A 27,858-nucleotide genomic window follows, 5' to 3' on the forward strand; every position below is an offset into this window, starting at 1 on the left:
ATCACGGAAGTGCTTAATGAGTACTTGTGAATGACGAAAAGAAGGAGTAAATCAATTGTAAAGTTCCAGTCATCTACCACAGTTCCCACGGGAGCTGTTCCTGGCCAGTGGTGACACACAGCCCACTTCCCGCTTGGCACTCCTCCCCCGCCCCCTTTCTCAGGTGGCCCCCATGCTTCCTGGGAGCTCACCAAGTTCCTCAGTAAGAAGCACTTCCCAGGCACCTGCAGCCCCCCTATGCCTCCTCCCCCACATCTGGCATATTGTCCAGCAGTTGTATTGTGCAGACACACGAGGCAGTCAGCCATGCACGTGATCACAGATACAAGCATGACTCCTAAGTTGACTCCCATGGGGTGTTAACTCCTGACAGGGTAAGACTGGAGAGACAAAAGCAGCTGGGCCTGAAATTGTCTGAATCCCCCTCCTCGGCCCTTTTGCCTCCGGAGGGGCAGGAGCTCAGAGGGCTTCCTTGTTGGCCAGTCTGTCTCAGGAGCCTGCCTCTGGGGCTGGGGGTGATCTGGACAAGCATGTCCTGTGTTTCTTGTATGTCATTCCTTTCTATCAGAACTGTACTTTGATTCTAATAAATCAGAAGAAATGTCTAGCCATCCACCTCCATCAGAATATGTTTTATGTTTTATTTTTATTTATTTACTTTTTTTAGAGATGGAGTCTCACTCTGTCGCCAGGCTGGAGTGCAGCGGTGTGATCTTGGCTCACTGCAACTTCCGCCCCCTGGGTTCAAGTGATTCTCCTGCCTCAGCCTTCCAAGTAGCTGGGATTACAGGCATGCACCACCACACCTGGCTAATTTTTGTATCTTTAGTAGAGACGGGGTTTCACCATGTTGGCCAGGATGGTCTTGATCTCTTGACCTGGTGATCTGCCTGCCTCAGCCTCCCAAAGTGCTGGGATACAGGTGTGAGCCACCGCGCCTGGCCTATGTATTTTTTTTTTAAACACACACATAAATCTAAAGCAAAGGGTATGCCAAGATTCAGCTGGGGCCAGGTCTGACCCCTACTCTGAGCATCTCATTAGCTTCCCATCAGTGGAATACAATGGAGACATATTCCACTTGGTCTGGCAATGTCCTCCTGGGGTGATGAAAAGGGGGCATGTTGGCATAGACAGCAAAGTCGTCCTCCTTCTGGGGGGCCAGGTTGATCACGTTGGAATATATGGCATCAGCATGGCAGGAAAGATCCTTTAGAGATAGAACCCTGGTTAGAGGCAGATGGCTGGGCACCAGGGACTTCCAAAGACAAAACCAGGCATTGGGCTGTCCCTAAAGGACAGCAAGTAGAATGCTGAGTTCTTGCTGCACAAGCCCTAGATCTCAGTTTTCATAGGCATTTCCTCCAGATCTGCCCCCCGCCTCATCCCACCACCCTCTGTGTGGGGTCTAGGTAAGGAAGCAACCAGAAGGCCAGGATCCTCACCTCTACGTGCGACTGGACTAGTTCCTTACCGAGGACTTGTGGGGAAAGTTGGTCTGATGCCTCAGTTGTTTCTTAAATAGTCCTAGAAAAATGGATAAACTCAGAGTCAGTCTGAGTTGGGTTAATAACCATCTTTACTTGGTTGTTTGCTGGATTTAGGGCTTAACTTTGAAATGCAAAATCTACCACACTCAGCCCATTGGGCCTCTGAGACTAAGTTAAATTCCCAGGAAGACACAGGGGAAATGAGTACGCTTTATAATTTATAATTTTGTTTGTTATTTAGAAGAGATTATTTGGCATCAATATTTCTTTTAGCTGACGCATATAGGCCATAAGCATATATGCAGATGGCTTATACTATATATAGCTTTCAGCATGAAGAACTTGTGTGATGAGTAATTCTTATTGCTGTGTACAGAGTCCCCAGCAAGTCTAGAGAAGAGGTCTTATCTTCATATCTCCTTCATATTACCCTCCCACTACCCGCTCCCCTCCCCGACAAGGCTGCCCCATAGGAAAAACACCCCAATCTCTGCCCCCAGTTTCTCCTCTCTTCATTCCCAGTTCCAGGGCCAGCTTGTTCAACTCAGTCTCGTGCCTCCATTTCTTCAGGGTCATGGACAAGAGACCCACCAGGAGCAAGATGAGGGACACCACAGCAAAGGAGACAGAAAGGGCTGTGGCTGCTGTGCTTAGGCTGAAGGAAGCAACTAAGAGACATGAGGACCATCCAGCTGCTCTGGCTGGCTTTGGTGACCCTCCACAAAAGTGCCCTGGGGCCTCCTCACCCATGGAGAAGCTCTCCCACTTCCAGGCTTCACCTCCTTAGTGGCCAACCATCTCCTGCCTCCATTTTAGCCCCTCTTTTCAGCTCTAGCCTCCATACCCATGGCCCCTACTCACACCAATCCCCACAGATCCTTCCCCAGGAGCCCACCTTCTTCCTTCATGGATCCAGCCCTTCTCTCACCCACCTGCTGAGTCCTGCAGTGTTAGTCTCTGGCTTCAGGGTGGTGATGTTCTCTGCATAAGGGGAAGGAGAGGAAAGTAGTACGAAGGAGATAGGAAGGTAATTCTTGCACACCTATGCAAATGAGCTCTACAGAATCCTAAATGGTAATATTAGCTACTGTTTATTGTGAACTTAGTATATATTGGGCACATTCATTATCTTGTTTAATCTTCATATATAGACCTGAGATAGGAACAATCATTATTCCTATTATACAGTAAAGAAAAACAGCTCTTGGGGATCACACTTGCTCAGGGTCATAGGGCTGGTAAGTGGCAGAGTTTGGACATAAACCTCCATCTCTCTGACTTTAAGTCATGTGTTCATACACAGTATATTCTGCTGCCTCCGTGTGATTGTTTCACTCCAGAGCTCTACCATTCTTACCAAGGGTTAGCAGATATGACAGGAGGTCCAGAAAAAGAGATAACCAGGATGTGCAGTGCTAGGTACCTGGGGGAGGGCATGTGAGAGGGGTTGACAGGATCAGGACATAAGCAAGGCCAGTAGAGCTACGACTAGGAAGAGGTGGCAGGCATGGGAGCCTGCCCATGCTCTGGTGGGGAAAGGGAGAATTATTCACCCCAGGAAAGAATTTCTCCTGCCTCGAGGGATGGAGACACAAAGTCCATCCCCTCTCCAGCCACATTCTGTCCATAAATTTTCAGAGCTAGAAGGAATCTTAAACCCTCCCATTGTATAGGTGAGGCATCTCAGGGGAAGGCACTTGCCTGAGGCAAGTGCTGTAGCCAGGACTGGAGTCAGGCATTTTGACTCCAAACCCAAAGCTCTCTTTATCTGCATTCAGTCTCCTTCCTGTTTCTTCCCCATAAAGTGAAGCTGCATGATTCAGCCCTTATAGCAGATAGCACCTCTCAGGCCACATGTCTTGGGGAGCTGGCTGTGCAATGCAGAGACTGTGGCCAAGGTGGGGTGGGGGGAACCCATTGGATCACTAGGACAATTTACTAGCCACCTTGGATAAATAGCATCTGGGAACACAAGTACCAAGTTTTACAGCCTTTAGGGGCACCAAGGCCAGATGGGATTCTGTTGGGTATCCTAACAGCTCCCTTCCTTTCTGCCTTTTTCCCTGTCTCCCTTCTGAGTGAGAGAGCTGACGTCACCAAGTTTCCCTTTGACAGCTACTGGATGGAGGGTAGGAAGGGGTCTTGGAAACCAGACCTTTCCAGTGCCCATGGCGCCAGCCATGAATCATGCAAGATGAAGCATCAAGTCACAGGGCATGATGTATGGGGGAGTGGGGTGGGGCAGATGACATACCTAAACCCTGAGCAATGAGAAGGGAACTTGGGTCTCCAGCTAGGGCAGGCTGGTGGGAGTGGAGCACACCTATTACGGCAGGAGGGAGATAGCATGAGGGTGTCTATCCAGGGCCAGAAAGGCAAGTACCTATCCTGGGCAGGCAGAGGAGGTGGGTAGGAGCAAGAAGAACAAAGGAGGATGTCATGAAAGTGCCTGAGATTTAAAGTCCGGTTGTAGCAGGATGAGCCGCAGACAAAACCTCTCAGACACCAAATTGTAGAAGGAAGGGCTTTATTCAGCTGGGAGCATCAGCAAGCTACTGCCTTAAAATCCGAGCTCCCCGAATGCACAGTTTCTGTCCCTTTTAAGGGCTCACAATACTAAAGATTTCACATGAAAGGGTCATGATTGATTTGAGCAAGCAGGCGGTACGTGACAGGGGCTGCATGCACTGGTGGTCAGAGAGAAACAGAACAGGGCAGGGAGTTTCACAGTGTTTTTCTATACAATGTCTGGAATCTATGAATAACACCAGTTTCTAAGTTATGAGTTGATTTTTAACTACTGGGTTTAGGCCAGGCAGGCCCAGGCCTGGTTTCGGGCCTGGCGCCGGACTGCCTGTCTTTGGTTTTACTTCCTTGTTGTTTTTCCTTAAAACAGGTACTGAGTATAAAACAATATAAAACAATATGAGAGGGTCTCTCTCTTCCCTCACAGTAACCTGGGTCTCAGACACTTCCTAACTGTGATCTTAGGACAAACACTTAGCTTTTCTGAGCCTCATCTGTGAAACAGACAGAATATGAATGCCTACCTCATGGAGTTGTTTAAGAACTCAGTGATCAGACTATTATTCAACAGTAATAATGAGCCAGGCCCAGTGGCTCACGCATATAATCTCAGCACTTTGGGAAGTCGAGGCAGGAGGACCGCCTGAGCTCAAGAGTTTGAGACCAGCCTGGGCAATATAGCTAGACCTTGTCTCTACTTTTAAAAAAAAAAAATCCAAAAATTAGCTGGGTGTGCTACTGCATGCCTGTAGTCCCAGCTCCTTGAGAGGCTGAGATAGGAGAATCACTTAAGCTAGGGAAGGCGAGGCTGCAGTGAGCCATGATCACACCATTGTACTCCAGCCTGGGTGACAGAGCAAGACCCTGTCACAAAAACAAACAAAGAAACAGAAGACAGGAATAACCACCATTTGTATTGTTCTGGTTTTCAGTTGGTCTTACCTGAGCAGAGTAATTGGGTGAGATTGTCCACGGAGGCATTGCTGGCTCTCCAGTCCTGGAACCTACAGTTGGTCCAATTCATTTTGCCAAAGGGTCCATCCAGGAGGTTCTTGTTCCAAGTATTGAGATTCCCGAGAGAAGTAGGTCCCCTTAGATAGAAGCAGAGTTTCTCAGAGGTATTTAGCAGCAGCTGGTGGACACAGGACTCAGGGAGCTGGCCCCCCTCTTCCCTTCCATGTCTTTCATTCCTGCATGGGAACCTGTCAGATGGGGAGATTGTTAAAATCTCACCACTGGAGGGGAGGGCCTCAAAGGCCATGGAGATAGCACCTCTCTCTTAGTGAAGGCATCTTCAGATAGAATTCAGCACAAATTCAAAGGTGGCTCCCCAGCCCCTATCTGTCACATCGCCCTCTCATCTATTAGTATCTGAAGTTACCTTGATCATTTATTTGTTTACTTGATTATTGTCAGCCTCTCATCACATGAATGTGAGCTTCATAAGAACAGAGGCCTTATCTGTTTTGGCCAACATTTCACCCCCAGTGTCTAGAAAGTGCCTCATGCAATGAATAGGTCCAATACATATTTCTTCAATAAATGAATGAATGAATGAATGCCAAAGACTCCTTTATAAAAGCCAGGGTCAACTGACCTCTGCCAGAATTTTGGAGAGCCTACACCACAGACTTTTGAACCTCTTAGCTGATGACAAATCTTTAGCCTTCGAAGCGGAAATAGATTTGAAAGAGCCCAAAGTACTCCGGTAAAGTAGGTGATGTTGAACTGGGTAATGTCAATTTCAGAAAAAGAGGACACGTGCCTGTGAAACACCAAGAGCAGTGTCCTGGGGTTGGGGAGGACACCTGCCTGGGTGTGGGTGGCCAAGGGGAAGAAGGAAGAGAAAGAGCAGGGGAAGATGCTGTCCCACAGCCACCACCACAGGTGTTCACCGGCCTCAGGCGCCAGCCCTGCTCAGGGTGAGAGGCGAAGAGGGAGGTGTGCTTAAGGCCAAATGAAAGAGGATCTGCCACCCTCTCCTCCCCCAACTCTTACCACATTCTGGCAAAGAGAGCTGCAGGGGCAGTCAGGAAATCCCCTAACAAGGCAAGCATTGGAACCAAGAGCCCAGGTGGCACGGATGAGTCACTTCACCTACTTGGACTCAGTTCCCCTATTTGTGAAATGAAGCAAGGATGAGAAGAGGAACAAGGCGTGATCAAGAAAAAGGTGAATGTTTTCACAAGTGCCTGTCATTGCCCCCTTCTGTTGTCCCCTTCCACATGTCACCTGGTACATTGTACATTTCTTCTAGCAATTGTGTTATTGGCCAGGAAATACAGAGAATTCTTTTAGAAAATAGGTTTTCTAAGTGTTAAAATTGTTTTTATTTTTAATTTTGTAAGGGGAGGACATCATCACCTTTTCAGTTTGGGACTTTTGAAGTGTTTGTTTCATTAGGTCACATTCAGATGGCTTTAGAATTCAAAAGGTACAAAAGGATAGTCCTGGAAAAGCTGCTCATCTGCTCTTGACCCCAGCCATCTAGTTCTCCTCCCTGGAGGAAACCAGCATGCCCAGTTTATTGTGTACGTTATGTGTACATGAGCAAACACACAGACACACAGAAACACACTCACCATACAGGCGTATTCTTTACACATGACAGTGTACTACATACTTTGTTTTGCCTTTTGCTTTTTCACTTAATATATCTAGGAGTTAATTTATTATTAATACATACAGAACTTTCTCATTCCTTTCTTCCTCTTCAGAGTGTTCCGTTCTATGGTTGCTCACAGTTTATTTAACTGTTCATCTAGTAGTAAATTTAGATTGTTTCCACTTTTTACACTTGAAATGATGATGTAATTATTAAACTGCAACAAACATCATTTGCACAGGTGTAAATATGTGTGTAAAACTAGAGAAATGGCCATTAAAGTAGATCTGCCATCCCAGTTTTAGGAAGTCAGTATTCCTTTTTACAAATCCAAAATACAGCGTTACCCAATTTGACTACTCATATTATAAACCAGATTTCGGAAGGAGGAGCCAAGATGGCCGAATAGGAACTGCTCCGGTCTACAGTTCCCAGCGTGAGCAACGCAGAAGACGGGTGATTTCTGCATTTCCATCTGAGGTACCGGGTTCATCTCACTAGGGAGTGCCAGACAGTGGGCGCAGGCCAGTGGGTGCGCGCACCGTGCACGAGCCGAAGCAGGGCGAGGCATTGCCTCACCTGGGAAGCGCAAGGGGTCAGGGAGTTCCCTTTCCGAGTCAAAGAAAGGGGTGACGGACGCACCTGGAAAATCGGGTCACTCCCACCCGAATATTGCGCTTTTCAGACCGGCTTAAAAAACGGCGCACCATGGGACTATATCCCACACCTGGCTCGGAGGGTCCTACGCCCACGGAGTCTCGCTGATTGCTAGCACAGCAGTCTGAGATCAAACTGCAAGGCGGCAGCGAGGCTGGGGGAGGGGCGCCCGCATTGCCCAGGCTTGCTTAGGTAAACGAAGCAGCCCGGAAGCTCGAACTGGGTGGAGCCCACCACAGCTCAAGGAGGCCTGCCTGCCTCTGTAGGCTCCACCTCTGGGGGCAGGGCACAGACAAACAAAAAGACAGCAGTAACCTCTGCAGACTTAAATGTCCCTGTCTGACAGCTTTGAAGAGAGCAGTGGTTCTCCCAGCACGCAGCTGGAGATCTGAGAACGGGCAGACTGCCTCCTCAAGTGGGTCCCTGACCCCTGACCCCCGAGCAGCCTAACTCGGAGGCATCCCCCAGCAGGGGCTCACTGACACCTCACATGGCAGGGTATTCCAACAGACCTGCAGCTGAGGGTCCTGTCTGTTAGAAGGAAAACTAACAAACAGAAAGGACATCCACACCGAAAACCCATCTGTACATCACCATCATCAAAGACCAAAAGTAGATAAAACCACAAAGATGGGGAAAAAACAGAACAGAAAAACTGGAAACTCTAAAACGCAGAGCGCCTCTCCTCCTCCAAGGGAACTCAGTTCCTCACCAGCAACGGAACAAAGCTGGATGGAGAATGATTTTGACGAGCTGAGAGAAGAAGGCTTCAGACGATCAAATTACTCTGAGCTACGGGAGGACATTCAAACCAAAGGCAAAGAAGTTGAAAACTTTGAAAAAAATTTAGAAGAATGTATAACTAGAATAACCAATACAGAGAAGTGCTTAAAGGAGCTGATGGAGCTGAAAACCAAGGCTCGAGAACTACGTGAAGAATGCAGAAGCCTCAGGAGCCGATGCGATCAACTGGAAGAAAGGGTATCAGCAATGGAAGATGAAATGAATGAAATGAAGCGAGAAGGGAAGTTTAGAGAAAAAAGAATAAAAAGAAATGAGCAAAGCCTCCAAGAAATATGGGACTATGTGAAAAGACCAAATCTACGTCTGATTGGTGTACCTGAAAGTGATGCGGAGAATGGAACTAAGTTGGAAAACACTCTGCAGGATATTATCCAGGAGAACTTCCCCAATCTAGCAAGGCAGGCCAATGTTCAGATTCAGGAAATACAGAGAACGCCACAAAGATACTCCTCGAGAAGAGCAACTCCAAGACACATAATTGTCAGATTCACCAAAGTTGAAATGAAGGAAAAAATGTTAAGGGCAGCCAGAGAGAAAGGTCGGGTTACCCTCAAAGGGAAGCCCATCAGACTAACAGCGGATCTCTCGGCAGAAACCCTACAAGCACAAGCCAGAAGAGAGTGGGGGCCAATATTCAACATTCTTAAAGAGAAGAATTTTCAACCCAGAATTTCATATCCAGCCAAACTAAGCTTCATAAGTGAAGGAGAAATAAAATACTTTACAGACAAGCAAATGCTGAGAGATTTTGTCACCACCAGGCCTGACCTAAAAGAGCTCCTGAAGGAAGCGCTAAACATGGAAAGGAACAACCGGTACCAGCCGCTGCAAAATCATGCCAAAATGTAAAGACCATCGAGACTAGGAAGAAACTGCATCAACTAACGAGCAAAATAACCAGCTAACATCATAATGACAGGATCAAATTCACACATAACAATATTAACTTTAAATGTAAATGGACTAAATTCTCCAATTAAAAGACACAGACTGGCAAGTTGGATAAAGAGTCAAGACCCATCAGTGTGCTGTATTCAGGAAACCCATCTCACGTGCAGAGACACACATAGGCTCAAAATAAAAGGATGGAGGAAGATCTACCAAGCAAATGGAAAACAAAAAAAGGCAGGGGTTGCAATCCTAGTCTCTGATAAAACAGACTTTAAACCAACAAAGATCAAAAGAGACAAAGAAGGCCATTACATAATGGTAAAGGGATCAATTCAACAAGAGGAGCTAACTATCCTAAATATATATGCACCCAGTACAGGAGCACCCAGATTCATAAAGCAAGTCCTGAGTGACCTACAAGGAGACTTAGACTCCCAAACATTAATAATGGGAGACTTTAACACCCCACTGTCAACATTAGACAGACCAACGAGACAGAAAGTCAACAAGGATACCCAGGAACTGAACTCAGCTCTGCACCAAGCGGACCTAATAGACATCTACAGAACTCTCCACCCCAAATCAACAGAATATACATTTTTTTCAGCACCACACCACACCTATTCCAAAATTGACCACATAGTTGGAAGTAAAGCTCTCCTCAGCAAATGTAAAAGAACAGAAATTATAACAAACTATCTCTCAGACCACAGTGCAATCAAACTAGAACTCAGGATTAAGAATCTCACTCAAAGCCGCTCAACTACATGGAAACTGAACAACCTGCTCCTGAATGACTACTGGGTACATAACAAAATGAAGGCAGAAATAAAGATGTTCTTTGAAACCAACGAGAACAAAGACACAACATACCAGAATCTCTGGGACGCATTCAAAGCAGTGTGTAGAGGGAAATTTATAGCACTAAATGCCCACAAGAGAAAGCAGGAAAGATCCAAAATTGACACCCTAACATCACAATTAAAAGAACTAGAAAAGCAAGAGCAAACACATTCAAAAGCTAGCAGAAGGCAAGAAATAACTAAAATCAGAGCAGAGCTGAAGGAAATAGAGACACAAAAAACCCTTCAAAAAATCAATGAATCCAGGAGCTGGTTTTTTGAAAGGATCAACAAAATTGATAGACCACTAGCAAGACTAATAAAGAAAAAAAGAGAGAAGAATCAAATAGACACAATAAAAAATGATAAAGGGGATATCACCACTGATCCCACAGAAATACAAACTACCATCAGAGAATACTACAAACACCTCTACGCAAATAAACTAGAAAATCTAGAAGAAATGGATACATTCCTCGACACATACACTCTCCCAAGACTAAACCAGGAAGAAGTTGAATCTCTGAATAGACCAATAACAGGAGCTGAAATTGTGGCAATAATCAATAGTTTACCAACCAAAAAGAGTCCAGGACCAGATGGATTCACAGCCGAATTCTACCAGAGGTACAAGGAGGAACTGGTACCATTCCTTCTGAAACTATTCCAATCAATAGAAAAAGAGGGAATCCTCCCTAACTCATTTTATGAGGCCAGCATCATTCTGATACCAAAGCCGGGCAGAGACACAACCAAAAAAGAGAATTTTAGACCAATATCCTTGATGAACATTGATGCAAAAATCCTCAATAAAATACTGGCAAACCGAATCCAGCAGCACATCAAAAAGCTTATCCACCATGATCAAGTGGGCTTCATCCCTGGGATGCAAGGCTGGTTCAATATACGCAAATCAATAAATGTAATCCAGCATATAAACAGAGCCAAAGACAAAAACCACATGATTATCTCAACAGATGCAGAAAAAGCCTTTGACAAAATTCAACAACCCTTCATGCTAAAAACTCTCAATAAATTAGGTATTGATGGGACGTATTTCAAAATAATAAGAGCTATCTATGACAAACCCACAGCCAATATCATACTGAATGGGCAAAAACTGGAAGCATTCCCTTTGAAAACTGGCACAAGACAGGGATGCCCTCTCTCACCGCTCCTATCCAACATAGTGTTGGAAGTTCTGGCCAGGGCAATCAGGCAGGAGAAGGAAATAAAGGGTATTCAATTAGGAAAAGAGGAAGTCAAATTGTCCCTGTTTGCAGACGACATGATTGTTTATCTAGAAAACCCCATCGTCTCAGCCCAAAATCTCCTTAAGCTGATAAGCAACTTCAGCAAATTCTCAGGATACAAAATCAATGTACAAAAATCACAAGCATTCTTATACACCAACAACAGACAAACAGAGAGCCAAATCATGAGTGAACTCCCATTCACAATTGCTTCAAAGAGAATAAAATACCTAGGAATCCAACTTACAAGGGATGTGAAGGACCTCTTCAAGGAGAACTACAAACCACTGCTCAAGGAAATAAAAGAGGATACAAACAAATGGAAGAACATTCCATGCTCATGGGTAGGAAGAATCAATATCGTGAAAATGGCCATACTGCCCAAGGTAATTTACAGATTCAATGCCATCCCCATCAAGCTACCAATGACTTTCTTCACAGAATTGGAAAAAACTACTTTAAAGTTCATATGGAACCAAAAAAGAGCCCGCATCACCAAGTCAATCCTAAGCCAAAAGAACAAAGCTGGAGGCATCACACTACCTGACTTCAAACTATTCTACAAGGTTACAGTAACCAAAACAGCATGGTACTGGTACCAAAACAGAGATATAGATCAATGGAACAGAACAGAGCCCTCAGAAATAACGCCGCATACCTACAACTATCTGATCTTTGACAAACCTGAGAAAAACAAGCAATGGGGAAAGGATTCCCTATTTAATAAATGGTGCTGGGAAAACTGGCTAGCCATATGTAGAAAGCTGAAACTGGATCCCTTCCTTACACCTTATACAAAAATCAATTCAAGATGGATTAAAGATTTAAACGTTAGACCTAAAACCATAAAAACCCTAGAAGAAAACCTAGGCATTACCATTCAGGACATAGGCATGGGCAAGGACTTCATGTCCAAAACACCAAAAGCAATGGCAACAAAAGCCAAAATTGACAAATGGGATCTAATTAAACTAAAGAGCTTCTGCACAGCAAAAGAAACTACCATCAGAGTGAACAGGCAACCTACAAAATGGGAGAAAATTTTCGCAACCTACTCATCTGACAAAGGGCTAATATCCAGAATCTACAATGAACTCAAACAAATTTACAAGAAAAAAACAAACAACCCCATCAAAAAGTGGGTGAAGGACATGAACAGACACTTCTCAAAAGAAGACATTTATGCAGCCAAAAAACACATGAAAAAATGCTCATCATCACTGGCCATCAGAGAAATGCAAATCAAAACCACTATGAGATATCATCTCACACCAGTTAGAATGGCAATCATTAAAAAGTCAGGAAACAACAGGTGCTGGAGAGGATGTGGAGAAATAGGAACACTTTTACACTGTTGGTGGGACTGTAAACTAGTTCAACCATTGTGGAAGTCAGTGTGGCGATTCCTCAGGGATCTAGAACTAGAAATACCATTTGATCCAGCCATCCCATTACTGGGTATATACCCAAAGGACTATAAATCATGCTGCTATAAAGACACATGCACACGTATGTTTATTGCGGCATTATTCACAATAGCAAAGACTTGGAACCAACCCAAATGTCCAACAATGATAGACTGGATTAAGAAAATGTGGCACATATACACCATGGAATACTATGCAGCCATAAAAAATGATGAGTTCATATCCTTTGTAGGGACATGGATGAAATTGGAAATCATCATTCTCAGTAAACTATCGCAAGAACAAAAAACCAAACACCATATATTCTCACTCATAGGTGGGAATTGAACAACGAGATCACATGGACACATGAAGGGGAATACCACACTCTGGGGACTGTGGTGGGGTGGAGGGAGGGGGGAGGGATAGCATTGGGAGATATACCTAAGGCTAGATGACGAGTTAGTGGGTGCAGCGCACCAGCATGGCACATGTATACATATGTAACTAACCTGCACAATGTGCACATGTACCCTAAAACTTAAAGTATAATAAAAATAAAAAAATAATAATAATTTAAAAAATAAAAAAATAAACCAGATTTCACTCTGGCTGTTTCCAAAAATCAAAGCACTCCTCAGAGAACAAAGATATGACATCACTGAGGATATTCAACAGAACTACCAATTTCTCTAAAGGCCGACCTCCAAGGAGAATCCAAACGCCTTCAGCAATAACAGCATCACTAGAGTGAGTATAGCATGTCCCTGGATGCTGATGATGGAGCGATAAACCCTCATGACACAGACATTTCCAAACAATTCAGGCAAAGTTTACTGAGTGCCAACTACATAGTCTGTTTAAAGCCCAGTCTGTCCTATTACAGTGGTCTTTCAGTTAAAATAAATATAAATAAATAAATAACCCAGTCTGTAAGGATGAATAGAAAATGGCCTTGTCATCAAGAAACCAATGATCTAGGGAGCAGTTCTCAAAGTCTAGTCCAGGGACCCCCTGGGGGTTCCAGAGATCTTTTCAGAGGGTTCATGAGGTCAAAACCACTCTCTTAATAATACTAAGATACTAGTTGCCTTTGTCACTCTCAGTTTCTCTCAAGCATACAGTGGAGTTTCCCAAAGTCTATGTGACATGTGGTATGGCATGAGACTGAGTGCAAAGGCAGACCTGAGAACTCAGCTGTCTTTTATTGAGCTAGGTATGAATAATGAGATTTGCACATGCATAAAACAGTGCTTCTCTTTTCATTAAATTCTTCATGCTTTGGGAAATAGTTATATTTCATAAAAAGTGTTATGTTTAAGATGTAATGGCTTTGGTACTATTTTCTAAGGGGATTAGATAAATATTTTTAAATTTTCTTAGTTTTAATTTCTGATATGGTCAATATGAATAGATATAAACTACATAAACAATAGCGTTTTGGGTTCCTTAGTACTTTTTGAGAGTGTACAGGGGTCTGGAGGCCAAAGAGTTTGAGAATTGCTGATCTAAGGACCCATGGCATTTCTTCACCACAGGGCAAGAGAGGAGCATTTTGCCTTATCTGCCAAGAGTGTGCTATGCTACATCCAGGGGTGCAAGCCAAAAGAGTCAGGAGGAACAGATTGGGTGTTCTCAAATAGCGATGTGTCAAGAGGACAGCAATTGCTTGGACACAAGAATTCCCCCCGGAGCCTGCTGGCTGGCAGTGCAGCGGCTGTGTAGAAAGGCTCTACCAGAGGGGCAAAGTCCAGGCATGAGGCAACAAGGAGGCTCTGAGGTTGGGGGAGCCTGCAGAAGAGGCGGAAGAGGAAGCTGGATAAGTCCGCCGCCCCTGGACTAAGCTGCTGACTACCTCCTGCTGTGATTCCAAGAGCCACTGCCTCAAAAAACTTCCTTGCAGATGCTGGTGCCTGAAATTCCAGTGGAGGTGTTTCATTCCCTCAGCCAAAGGCAAATTCAATCCCAACAATCTCAAGTATCACTCAAGCTTACACAAGTGTGCAAATAACATTATGGAAGATAGATTCGAAGGTCACACTTTAATAAAACAAGAGAGTGTGTCTATAACAGGAGTGGGGTGGGATGGGTGGAGCGGATGGGAAATGGAGAACAAAGAAGACTCAAAAATATGAAATAAATAGAACATAAGAACAGTTCGTGGACCCATGATGTAAGAATGCCACTAGGGGGATTGATCAATCTGATTCTGGGTAGCTAAAATCAAAGAAAAAAAAATCCAATCCAGTCAAACTTCTCTTTAGCATATGGTATGTCCTTAGCAGCGTGAGACAGGTTACAAGGGTAGAGAAGAATGAGACACGGGCCCTGGGTTCAGAGAGTGCTACCCCACGCTCACCCCCCACCCCAATTTAGCGAGGGAAATATCCGCGGCAACCATAGCAGCTGTAACAAAAGGTAGGTGTATAATCAAAGCTAAAAAGATGTACAAAGAAAGGGCTATTGGATCAGAAAGGAGGAGCAGGCGGTTTCTAACTTGAGTGACGAGGGAAGACTACATGGAGGAGGTGGCATTTGTTGTGGTCACGGATGTGTAGGAAGGATTCCTATGGCAGTGCTGAGGCTGTGGATATACCAGATGGGAGGGTGCTTGTAGTGAAGGCATGGCAGTTGGAATATCCAGCCATTTTTCCTTCGATGAACATCTGAAATCACTGCTAAGAGAGGGAGCATTGTACACCTGAGGGTGAAAGGAAGGCTGTCACCTAGGATGCAGAAGGAGGGAGGAACAGAACCTGGGAAGACAGAGGGCAAGAAAGACAGTTCATGAACTTCAAGAGCCCAGTGGACTGAGATCATGTCTGATTTCACTTATCTCCCCGGCTTCTAGGCCAGTGCCTGGAACACAGCAGCCCTCAATAAATGCTCATTGAATGAATGAGAAGTTGGACACACTCCCTTTGCTCTTTTTCAGGCTGGCCACAGATGTGCTGCCTTAATCGAGTGGAGCCATATACTCTCACCATTTCTAGGACTTTAAATGTTTTTCTGGTTGCTTTTGCAGAATTTCATTTCTGCAAATAGAAACCCCGTGTCCTCTTGAGGTTTATTACAGAGACATTTATTGGTTGGGATTGCTTTAAAGATCACCATCAGGTTTTCATTTTGCACAGCAGCTTATTTGCAAACGTCAAACAGGTGTCTTAACATTTGGCATCCTAAGAAAATTAAACTGTCAGCCTCTTGGGCTCCTACAAAAGAGCACCAGTGAACATGTGAAGCCAGAACTGTCCACAGGTGACTTAACAGGAACTGATCCCATATTACCATCCTTTACTGGCTCTGCACATATCCTTCATTCAATTTAAAAACATAATAAAAATTTTTTTTAAGCAAGCACATTTTACTTACTTATTTGTTTATTTAGACAAGAGTCTCACTCTGTCGCCCAGGCTGGAGTGCAGTGGCGTGATCTCGGCTCACTGCAACTTCTGCCTCTCGGGTTCAAGTGATTCTCCTGCCTCAGCCTCTCGAGTAGCTAGGATTACAGGCACCCACCACAATGTCCAGCTAATTTTTGTATTTTTAGTAGAGATGGGGTTTTACCATGTTGGCCAGGCTGGTCTCAAATTCCTGACCTCAAGTGATCCACCGGCCTCGGCCTCTCAAAGTGCTGGGATTACAAGCATGAGCCACCGCACCCGGCCGCAAGCACATTTTTAACAAGTGCAAAATGGAAACCTTATGCACATCTTACGATTTCGTTGATGACTCAGAACTGGGGATATCTCGTGTGACCTCTGGTCAGCAGTTTAAAGGATGAGGCATACTTATCCCCATTTGTAGCTGAGGTAACTGAGTGATAAGTGAATTGCTCCAGGTCACAGTTAGCAAACAACAAAACCAGCATCCAAACAGAGGTCTCATAATCCCTTAAACTACCTTTCATTTACTACACAGATTGTTTCTATATCATCTTTATTAGCTGTAATAACCACATAAATTTTGGAGTAGCTAAGGACAGTTGTTCAGGTTGTTTATTGCTCAAGGGCATGACATCTAAAGAAACTATCCAACCTGTAATCCCAGCACTTTGGGAGGCCAAGGTGGGCAGATAACCTGAGGTTGGGAATTCAAGACTAGCCTGACCAACATGGAGAAACCCTGTCTCTACTAAAAATATAAAAAATTAGCCAGGCGTGGTGGGGCATGCCTGTAATCCCAGCTACTCAGGAGGCTGAGGCAGGAGAATCGCTTGAACCCGGGAGGTGAAGGTTGCAGTGAGCCAAGATCGCACCATTGGACTCCAGCCTGGGCAACAAGAGTGAAACTCCGTCTCAAAAAAAAAAAAAAGAAAGACAGAAACTATGCACATCACAGACATCATTATGTTGAATTTTTTTCACTTTTTTATTTAACTGCTAACTCTAAAGGTAGATGACATATTCTTATTAAAATAGTTTTCTGACAAATAACAATAAAATGTCTTCTCTAACAAAGATCCTTTTTTATGACAATTTTCTTTCAGATGGAAATAGATTTTCTAACAGGGTTGACATTTACTTCATAAGCTGAAGCAGAGAGTGTTTGACAAAGACCTTATTGGTTTAAGTAACGAGTGCCACAATAACTAGTGCTTCCAAACAAGGAGTTGTTTTCCAACTCTTGTTTTGATTTTTATCTAATTTTTTTTTAAATCCTGTATTAGTATTTGTGTATTGGCTAAATTTGAAGTTTTGCATTACAGTTCATATTGTCTGCCTGAATGGTAGCTCTGAATTCCTAATTTAAATCTACGGATTTTTATTATTACATAACTCACTTTTGTGGTAATTAATGATCATAGGCCATTATATATTCATAAAATAATTATTTTATATTCATAAATTAGAGACTATTATATCATGAATTGTGAATTGTATCATAGCTATTGTTTATGGGTTGTTAAAGAAAATTTCTTCAGGAGAAAAGCTAACTGCTGGTAAAGTTTCATGGCTTATTATATATATTTTTTAAAGTTTTAAGTTCTAGGATAAACTACTATTATGTTTTAATTATGTATATAGATATATACACATATATATATATATATATATTTTTTTTTTTTTTTTTTTGAGACAGAGTGTCGCTCTGATGCCCAGGCTGGAGTACAGTGGCATGGTCTCAGCTCACTGCAGCCTCTGCCTCCTGGGTTCCAGCTATTCTCCTGCCTCAGCCTCCTGAGTAGCTGGGATTACAAGCATGTGCCACCACGCCTGGCTAATTTTTGTATTTTTAGTAGAGATGGGGTTTCACCATGTTGGTCAGGCTGGTCTTGAACTCCTGGCCTCGTGATCCACCCGCCTCAGCCTCCCAAAGTGCTGGGATTACAGGCATGAGTCATCATGCCCGGCCTTAATAATATTTCTTTAACATTTAATAAGCTAATATAATATTATTTCTCCCAGGATACTGATAAGAAAAAAAAATCAAACTAAAACCAGAAGATGAAAAGCTGTCTAGATAGAAAGTAAAGTAAAACTATTTGGATTATTGAATAAATTTAGGGAGAAATAGACAGTTTAGGGCTGTTTGTTTCAGTGAATGTGTCACAGAAATGTGAGATGTGAATTTACCTTTTAGTTCCATTGTCAGCAATAATCGATGAATCTAAAAAAAAGTAGCTTTAAAAATGCAAAGAATTCAAACACATGGCCAAGTAGTTTGAATAGGAAGCAGAGATGTACTCTTGCTGAAAATTATTCACCTCAAGTAAGAAATTTTTTATCTTTACAAAAGATAATACAGGTTGGAAGTTTTTGGAAATATAATGGACACAAATTTTTTCCAAATGGTGAGGAGAAATAATAATGACTAGATTCTGATTATTTTATTATACTTCAAAGGACTCTGTATTTTGCCAGCTCTTTGAGAACAAAAAATCAGCTGGAAAATGGGAAAGAATGAAAAGATTGTACAGCACTTGGCACATTTTTTTTGTAAACATGAAGAATCTGAAATAAACATCAATAGGAATGCTAAGTATTCAAATTTCAAATCTGATTAGAAATATATAATTATTAATGCTGCAAAAAAGATTCTATATGATGAGGAAAATATTACATTGAACAAATAAACTCAATTCTGTTTTGGCAAGACAATATCTAGCATTCAGAGGATCATCTACAAAAATGTATAAGCAGTATAATAACAGGAATTTTCTTCATTTACGAAAAGCATAGAAGCTTAATAGAATTTACAGCAGTATACAAATATATATTGTATATTTCAAATATGCAATAATTTGTATATATACAATATATATTTGTTTATATAAACATATACTTGTATATTATTGTACAAATATTATATACTGTATATAAACACCATATACCAAATATTATATACTATATATAAATATTATATACTATATATAAACACCAAATAGCATTTACACATTATGTAGCAGATGAAAAGCAAAACCAAATGATTAAAATATAGCAGATTTGTTGACTGAAGTTATTTTGAATCTTGTAAGAAGTGCTAAATATCACACAGTTAAATAACTTGAGGTACATTTCCTGATGTAAGCCACGTGGAACAGTTGACAATTATTTTTAGATTTGTACATTTTCAAAATGCAAATATATCTATATGTAAACATTAATTTTTTTCCCTACAGTAAATGATACAGCTGGAGAAGGATTATTTAGGTTTTGGGTTGACCACAACCATCACCAACAGAAGCACTGAATATAGGCTATAATGATTTGAGGGAGCAGGGATACAACAAAGATGAAAAAAATTTATGACAAACTTAATGGATTTCAGCATAGGTCCCCAAAAGATTCTAAGGCTGCCTTGCTCTGTCGCCCAGGCTGGAGTGCAGTGGCCTGATCTCGGCTCACCGCAACCTCCGCCTCCCAGGTTCAAGTGATTCTCTTGCCTCAGCCTCCCAAGTAGCTGGGATTACAGGCACACGCCACTGCACCTGGCTAATCTTCTGTATTTTTAGTAGAGAATGGCGGTTCACCATGTTGGGCAGGCTGGTCTCGAACTCCTGACCTCAGGTAATCCACCCACCTCAGCCTCCCAAAGTGCCAGGATTACAGGCGTGAGCCACCACGGCCGGCCAGGTTGCCTATTCTTTAAAGCCAATAGTGAATAAAATATTAAAAATTCCTGTCCGGGTGAGGTGGCTCACACCTGTAATCCTCTACAATCTGAAGGTCAATAGCAAAATTAGTTTTTTTCTATATTGGAAGAAATAATATCTCTTTAAAAGAGAGGCTTATAATAAAGAATATCTCAAGGTCTTTTCAGTATTCTAGATGACATGCATAAATTGAAAAATTATGACAAATATGAGCTTCTGCAACCATTAAAAATATACAATTGAAATTGAGAAACATAGGAGGAAGAGTGATACTGATGAAGCGTTAGTGTAAGAGGAACTAAAATCCTGAAGTCGCTTTCTAAAATCTAGTTGATATGGCTGGGCTCACACCTGTAATCCCAACACTTTGGGAGGCAGGAGGATCGCTTGAGCTCAGAAGTTCAAAACCAGCCTAGGTAACATGGTGAAACACTGTATCTATACAAAATTTAGCCAGCATGTTGGTACATGCCTGTAGTCCCAGCTACTTGGGAGGCTGAGAGCAGAGGATTGCTTGAGCCCAGGAGGTTGAGGCTGCAGTGAGCCATGATCGTGCCATTGCACTCAAGCCTGGGTGACAGAGCAAGACCCTGTCTCAAAAAATAAATAAATAAGTAGATTAATAAAATCTAATTGCCTCCCATGAAGTGCCTCAATATATTTTCAGTAATAATATACCAGACACATTTTCCTAAAACCATCCTAGCTCTTAGGATACATTAACTTTGGTAGTATCAGCCAGCAGTGGAAAATGTAGATACTTTTAAAACAATTATAAAAAGCTACTTATCATGAATGTCACAAGAAAGACTATCAATTCTAGTGACCATTTTTATAGAAAATAAGATACTGAGCCGGGTGCAGTGGCTCATGCCTATAATCCCAGCACTTTGGGAAGCCGAGGGGGCACAGATCACCTGAGGTCAGGAGTTCGAGACCAGCCTGGCCAACATGGTAAAACACCATCTCTACTAAAAATACAAAAATTAGTGGGGCATGGTGGTGCACACCTGTAATCCCAGCTACTCAGGAGGCTGAGGCAGGAGAATCACTTGAACCCGAGAGACGGAGGTTGCAGTGAGCCGAGATTGCACCATTGCACTCCAGCCTGGGTGACAGAGTGAGACTCCGTTTCAAAAAAAAAAAAAAAAAACAAACTGGAACAAGCAGGCATTAAAATTCCCATAGAAAATGTTGTCCCCATGAAAATTATTTTATGACTAAAACTATCTTATGATGAATTGTTACATCCCAGAGACTTTCAAATCCTGAGTATTGTGACTAAAAACACTAATTTTCTATTATCTTGGATTTAATCATTTTACATATATAATTCATATAGAACCAACTTGTGTTTGTTTCATTGGGGCACCCCTTCCTTATCCCACACAGGTGCTGTAGGGGTCAATAGTAACCCAGCGCCTTTTAGTGATTAGTTAAAAAGTGACTGCGGCAAGAGGACAGCTAGCAAAGCATCTGTTCTCTTCCACGCATGTTACCTCGTGCATGTAATTACTGTGTGTGAACCTGCCTGACAGTGGTTGCCTACTCAGGCATGAAAGGCCTGCCATGATCTGAATCCTGCCCACCTCCCAGCCGTGCTCTCTTACACTTTATGCTGCAGCCAGCCTGGGCTTCTGGCAGTTTCTCGGTGCCCCAGGCTTGTTCTTGCCTGTGCACACTCCGCCCCACCCCTGCCTCCCCCTCCCTCACGGGAGGGCTGCAAGAGGCTCCCACACAGTGCCTGCAATCATAGCATTCCTCACACAGAGCTGTTACCTGTTACCTCACCTGCAGTCTGCCTTCCTCCCTAGACTGTCACTCCTTCAGGGAAGATTCGTGTCTCCTGTCTTTGCACACGGGTGCACTGCCCAGTCTCTGCACCTAACTGATGCTCTGTAATGCTGTTATTGGGAGAAAGACACATGAAGATGGCCAAATTTATCTATGTCTTTAAAGAAGTTCCAACACTAAAAACCAAATAAATTAAGTTAAAACAATTTGAAACTATTTTTAAAAAATAATTAAAATGCTCAGCCCAGTGAAGTGTTCTGCAGACAGACACTTTCTAGCAAGAAGGCAAATTGTTACCATCTCTCTGAAGGGCAATTTGGTGGTGGGTATCAAGAAGCAATGAAGGCCAGGCACAGTGGCTCACGCCTGTAATCCCAGCACTTTCGGAGGCTGAGGCAGGCAGATCATGAGGTCAGGAGTTTGAGACCAGCCTGGCCAACATGGTGAAACCCCGTCTCTACTACAAATTCAAAAATTAGCTGAGTGTGGTGGTGCACACCTGTAATCCCAGCTACTCAGGAGGCTGAGGCAGGAGAATTGCTTGAACCCGGGAGGTGAAGGTTGAAGTGAGCCCAGATCGCGCCATTATACTCCAGCCTGGGCAACAACAGAGCAAAACTCCATTTCAAACAAACAAAAAAGCAATGAAAATGTCCATACTCCTTAGACTCAGCAACTCCACTTAGAGGAATTAATCCCAATGACATAATTAAGAAAATGTGTGCAAAGATCCAGGGGTAAAGTAGGGAACTACTGTGTCATTTACACCAGCAGCAATTGAGAAACAACCTTGATACCCAGAAACAATCTTGATACCTCAAGATACCTTGAGGTTGCCGTGAGCCCAGATCGCGCCACTGCACTCCAGCCTGGGCAACAGGGCGAGACTCCGTCTCAAAAAAAAAAAAAGAGATGAGGGCTTCCTATGTTGCCCAGGCTGGCCTCAAACTCCTTGGCTCAAACAATCCTCCCACCTCCCAAAGTGTTGGGATTACAGGTGTGAGCCACTGCACCTGGCCTGTTTTCTAATTTTTCTACAGTGACTATATATTGTGCTAAAACAGAGAAGGATGAGAGGAGAGGAGAGAAAAAATTTGAAAACGAGCAGCCTGCAGAGAGAACTGACCTCCCCTAGGGGTGTCTGCCTCCCAGAGGCTGAAAACCAAAGAGAGGACATGTCCAGGAAGAAAGGAGAGAATGGGAATTAGGAGATCGAGAGGGGGAAGACTGAGTTGAAAACGCTAAGCTCTCCGGTACTGAGAAAACAAGTTTTCAAAAGTGAAGATACTTTTTCAAAACAAGTGTTGAGAGGTGAAAGGAATTGCCAAAGGAAGCCTGGGAATAATGGAAGTTGCCTGTGAATGCAGCACCTGGGGAAAAAAAATTCTCCTGACAGTTAAACAACTTCTCTTTACAACCCTTGGAGATTTTTTTTCTTTTCCTTCCTTTTCTTTTTTCTTTTCTTCTTCTTCTTTCTTTTTTTCTATTTACAGAGCATCTCTTCTTCTTGCACCTAACAGAGCTCATAATTTATCTTGCCACTCCGATCTCTTTCTAGTAATGCCTGCTACTTTTAATGTAGGTCAGTGAAGAGGCTTTGCAATGAGCCTGTTTTTTTGTTGTTGTTGTTTTTTGTTTTTTGTTTTTTTCTGCAGTGGCTTTATTTTGATACATGATGAGCAAGGGTTAGATTATCTCTACATTTAAAATAGAATCTCCTAGTGGATTCTATTTTAAAACCCATCTCAGTAAATGTCCCCTTAATCTGTTGCACTCAGCGCCTGAATCTTGCTGGAGTCACTTTATATGTAGCTTATTTTGAAAATCAAAGCCTTGTGCAGAGTAGATGTTAAACACGTGTAAATTGTAAAGTAAAAGGGAGGGTTGTAAAGGAAAGAGAGCAAGTGAAAGCAGATCCTCTCACCCCTCATTCCCTTCTCTGACCTACTTTCCATCACTCCCATCACTCGACAGACATTCCAGCTTGTTTTTCTTTTCTTTTTCTTTTTTTTTTTTGTGTGTGCCACTTTGAGGAAGAACTCACTGGACCACCCAGAGGGAGGAGGGCTGTCCACCATCCAGCCGTTTCCCCCAGAAGCCGCCCACCCAGGGCTTGCAGTGCCTTTTGGGGGGCAGTGAAAGTGTGTGCCCTACCAGGAACAATCCTCTCTCCATCCCCCTTCTCCATCCTCTTCCTCATCTTCACTGCAGACGCAGCACACCCTGGACTGCACTGCCACTCTGGATCCCTTAGGATTTCAAGCCCTGAAGCCACATGGGCAAAGCCAAAGGAAAGGGCTTTTGGCTTTCCCTCCACAGAATGGGCACTTGTGTGCTTCAGTGGAGGCAGAACCCTTGCAGCCACTTCAGGAGCAAGTGACAGGGCCCAGCAACAATGGCAAGTCAGCAAAGAGTTGGCTCCTCACCACTTCCTGTTTATTGTGCATTAATTGAGTGCCTACTATGTACTCCCTGCTTTGAAAGGCTCTCAGCCTAATTACAAGTTTACGTAAATCTCCCTCAGCAGTTTCTAAAAGTGCCACACTGTTCCCTAGGGTGATAATATGTCCTTACAACCTTGTCAGGATTAAGGTCATTTTTGCCTTGTTTTTTCAGACACACCTCCTGTTTTCAAAGGTCGTGGATTTGGGGATTGGAGGAGGAATAAATAACAAGCTTTAGCAGTTACAGAAAAACATCTCTAGCTTATTCTTCCCATTAAAGCTGCTCAAGGGTAGGTTACCCTCCATTGGTCTTTTCTTATGGATTTTTACAGGAAAAAAAATGTATTTAAAGGTAACATATATGCCTTGACAATCTCCATTGTTGACATGTTGAAAGATCTTGGAGAGGTCAGGTGCGGTGGCTCACGCCTGTAATCCCAACACTTTGGGAGGCCAAGGCAGGTGGATCTCGAGGTCAGGAGTTCAAGACCAGCCTGGCCAATATGGTGAAACCCTATCTCTACTAAAAATACAAAAATTAGCTGGCTGTGGTGGCGGGAGCCTGTAATCCCAGCTACTCAGGAGGCTGAGGCTGGAGAATCTCTTGAACCCGGAAGGCGGAGGTTGCAGTGAGCCAAGATCACGCCACTGTACTCCAGCCTGGGCAACAGAGTGAGACTCCGTCTCCCCCTCCGCCACACACACAAAAAAGAAGAAAGATCTGGGAGAGTTTGTCTGTTTTCCAGAAGTAACTCAATCGGACCCTTGTTCATATGAAATGTTTTTCCTCCTTTTATTTACAGCTACACGGTGTTAGGAGTAGTCGGGGGATGCATGGAAAAACAGGCAGGCCCTTGCTGGTAATAGACACGCCTAAGAAATAGGTTCTCAAGGCCTTACTAACAATTCTTTCTGTCCCTTTTCCCTAATGCCACCTTCAAATCCCAGGACCAAATTTCAAAGGGAAGTAGATAAAGGATGTATTCCCTCACCCATGTTTTTTTTGTTTTTTGTTTTTTTACACATCAAGTCTCAAAGACTTGAAGTGAATTAATGTATGGCTCAGCCTAGCTGAACAGATAAAAATCACTATTCAGCCCGAAATCCATTTGCAAGATCTAACTACGGGACACTTAAATTTACCCTCCAAGGATTTGGAACAAGAAATGGCAACTCATTTGGAAAATTAATCTTCATAGGCCTTCTTAGCAGCAATCAGCAGGCATTGAATAAAGAAATTTCGGTAAAGCCTGAGTTGGGGGGAGCGGTGGATATGGGGGCTTAACTGCCTTTGGATTAATGAGCACAGCTGGGAAGAGCCCCAGGCTGGACTCTATTCATGCTTTACATCCAGTTTTGAAAAAGGAAGAGGCTGTCAGAGTCTTAAAGAGGGAGCTCCTAAGGGTGTCCCAGCTTTGATGCTGCTCTAATAACATGGCTTTTCAGGGAGGATTAATAAGCAGGCTTATGAAAGGATCTGGCTCTCCTCTCCGATCCGCTAAACAGGTAATGAGGATTTCTAGCTATTAGAGCAATGATACCAGATCGCAACTTCTAAGACATGCACCAGCGTGAAGCCGCTCTGGAAACCGCCTGCTGAGTGGGCAGCCTTCAAAAGCCCTCTAATCCTTGAAAATGAACTTCAGGTTTTCTGCCCACCCACACAACATGGACTCACTTGTCTGGAATTTAATGTTCAGCACATTCAACAGAAATTTTGACATGAAGAAATAATAGGCTCTCAGATTTTTTTTAAAAAAAAGATTCTTATTTAGAAAAAAAAATCCTCTAATTCCAGGTGTAACCCATTAGGAATTAAGCTATAAGGCCAGCCAAGTGCAGTGGTGAACACCTGTAGTCCCAGCTACTTGAGAGGCTGAAGCAGGAAGCTTGCTTGAACCCAGGAGTTGGAGGCTGCAGTGAGCTATGATCATGCCTATAAATAGCACGACACTTCAGCCTGGGCAACAGTGAGAACTTGTCTCTAAAACAATCAAAAAACGACAAAGGCAGCCTAATTCAATTTCCACTTTCCCCACCTAACAGGCTTAGGATCACAAACTGTAAAAGTTCTCTTTGTTTTATAGAGATGAGAAGCTACTTGTCCTAGGCACTTAGTAAATTAGGGACCGTGCCAGCACTAGAACGTACCTAGGTGCTCCAAGACCTGGATGGACTTGTTCCTTGCACAATCTAGAAATCTGTGATAAAGAATAAATAATACAAGGTGTCCTTAATGAGCCCCTTCCATAGGCAGGTATAATAGAACACACAAATGAGTGGGGGGACCCCTGTAGATTCATCTCAAATTATGCAAAATATGAAGCCACATGCTACTGGTGGGGGAAAAACCTGCCTGCCATGTGCTACTGGTGGGGGAAAAACTTGCTCTTTGCGTCAGGTGCACCAGGGTTCAAGCCCTGACCCTGCACCTCTTACTAGGTGGATGATTTGGGGTGGGGCAGGTTATCAGAGCTCTTGAGTCTTAGTCTCTTTATCTGAAAAAAGCAGAGAAAACAATGCCTATCTAGCCAAATGAAAATAAATTTAAAGAAGATAACATTTGTAAAGCTGGTAACTTAGATGCTCAATTAAAGTCAATCCCTCTCCTAATTGCTGCTGCCTGAATTTCTTTTTTTTTTTCTTTTCTTTTTTTCTTTTTTTTTTTTTTGAGATGAAGTCTTAGCCAGGATGGAGTGCAGTAGCTTGATTTTGGCTCACGCAACCTCCACCTCCCAGGTTGCAGCGATTCTCCCACCTCAGCCTCCTGAGTAGCTGGGACTACAGGCATGCACAACCACACCTGGCTAATTTTTGTATTTTTAGTAGAGACGAGGTTTCGTCATGTTGGCCAAGCTGGTCTTGAACTCCTGACCTCAGGTGATCCACCTGTCTCGGCCTCCCAAAGTGCTGGGATTACAAGCATGAGCCACTGCACCCAGCCTGAATTTCTTTACCTTAGAACAAAGGGTGCAATTATAGGGAAGGCTTAAATGACATGATCAACACATTTGCTAAGGAATATCAGTGATTGGACAAATATAAAATACCCAGGAGATCCTGCTGTGACCAATAAAAGATTCCGAGGGCTTTAGACGCCCAGTGAGAAGGGCATCTCTAGTCTGATTAGAGTTTAAAGGGAGCAAGAAAGGATGGGAGAGGGGAGGCCAGCGCAATATAAACCAGAGATGTTCAGCAGAAACAACACAAGCCACATGTGTAATTTAAAATGTTTTAGTAGCCGCACTTAAGAAGTAAAAACAAGCATGTAACAGTAATCTTAATGGTACATTTTATTTAACCCAATATATCAAAATGCTATTATATGAACTTGTTCTCATTTAAAAATTATTAGTATTTTTTGTTCTTTTTTCCTACTGAGTCTTCAAAATCAGGGTATATTTTACACTTGGAGTACGCTTCAATTCAAGTTCTCACCATCCTGGACAGCACAGGTGTAGAAGTGTAGGTAAATCCCCATGTCCATCCACTGTGCTGGGTGTTGGGGGACCAAAAAGTCTAGATTAGAGCATGGGTTTACCCTCAAGGGACTCTGTATCTAGTTAGGGATCTAGAACAGATGGAGAACATTCAACCAGCAATACACATTTGCGTGTAGGTTCCCACACTGCTTATCATAAGATACTTAACCTGCAGCTCAAGCCTTTTCCTATAAGCCTTAGACATACCCCAAGCACAATATTCCTTCCCATTGTCCACACAAGCAGTTGTCAGACGATGTAATCGATTTGGGGGTTTGGGACATATAGCACCCTAGAAAACCGTTCAAGGGAAGAGGGGGATGCCTTGCTTTCTAATCCCTTTAGACTACAGAGTGCCCACTTTATATTATGTGAGCCCAAATTCCAGACAAGTAGGAAAGAAACTGAAAGAGAAGTCTCAACCCTGCACAGAATGTTTACCTGTCTCCTGGAGCAGCAGCGGCAGCGGGAGGAGCCATCCATGTTGAAAAGGCAGAGTCTCTCACTGCCAGCTGCACCCACCCTGCCCAGTCTCTTTCCCTTGCCCCTCCCTTGAGAGCCTCTTCAT

The 27,858-nt window shown here is 43.2% G+C and overlaps 1 long non-coding RNA gene across 2 annotated transcripts; it reads right to left on the reverse strand.

Moving 5' to 3' along the window:
- Nucleotides 1–296: 296 nt before the first annotated feature.
- LOC134808260 (uncharacterized) lies at nt 297–27,858 on the reverse strand. Of its 2 annotated transcripts, none has more exons than XR_010150852.1 (6): nt 27,732–27,858; nt 21,362–21,474; nt 4,959–5,218; nt 2,423–2,471; nt 1,475–1,527; nt 297–1,210 (listed from the first exon to the last, which is right to left on the reverse strand). It is a non-coding gene; the product is annotated as an uncharacterized LOC134808260 (long non-coding RNA). The 2 variants fall into 2 exon arrangements; XR_010150850.1 differs by having other exon boundaries at nt 1,446–1,527.

Source organism: Pan troglodytes, chromosome 1 (assembly GCF_028858775.2).
Source record: "Pan troglodytes isolate AG18354 chromosome 1, NHGRI_mPanTro3-v2.0_pri, whole genome shotgun sequence".
NCBI classification, from domain to species: Eukaryota; Metazoa; Chordata; class Mammalia; order Primates; family Hominidae; genus Pan; species Pan troglodytes.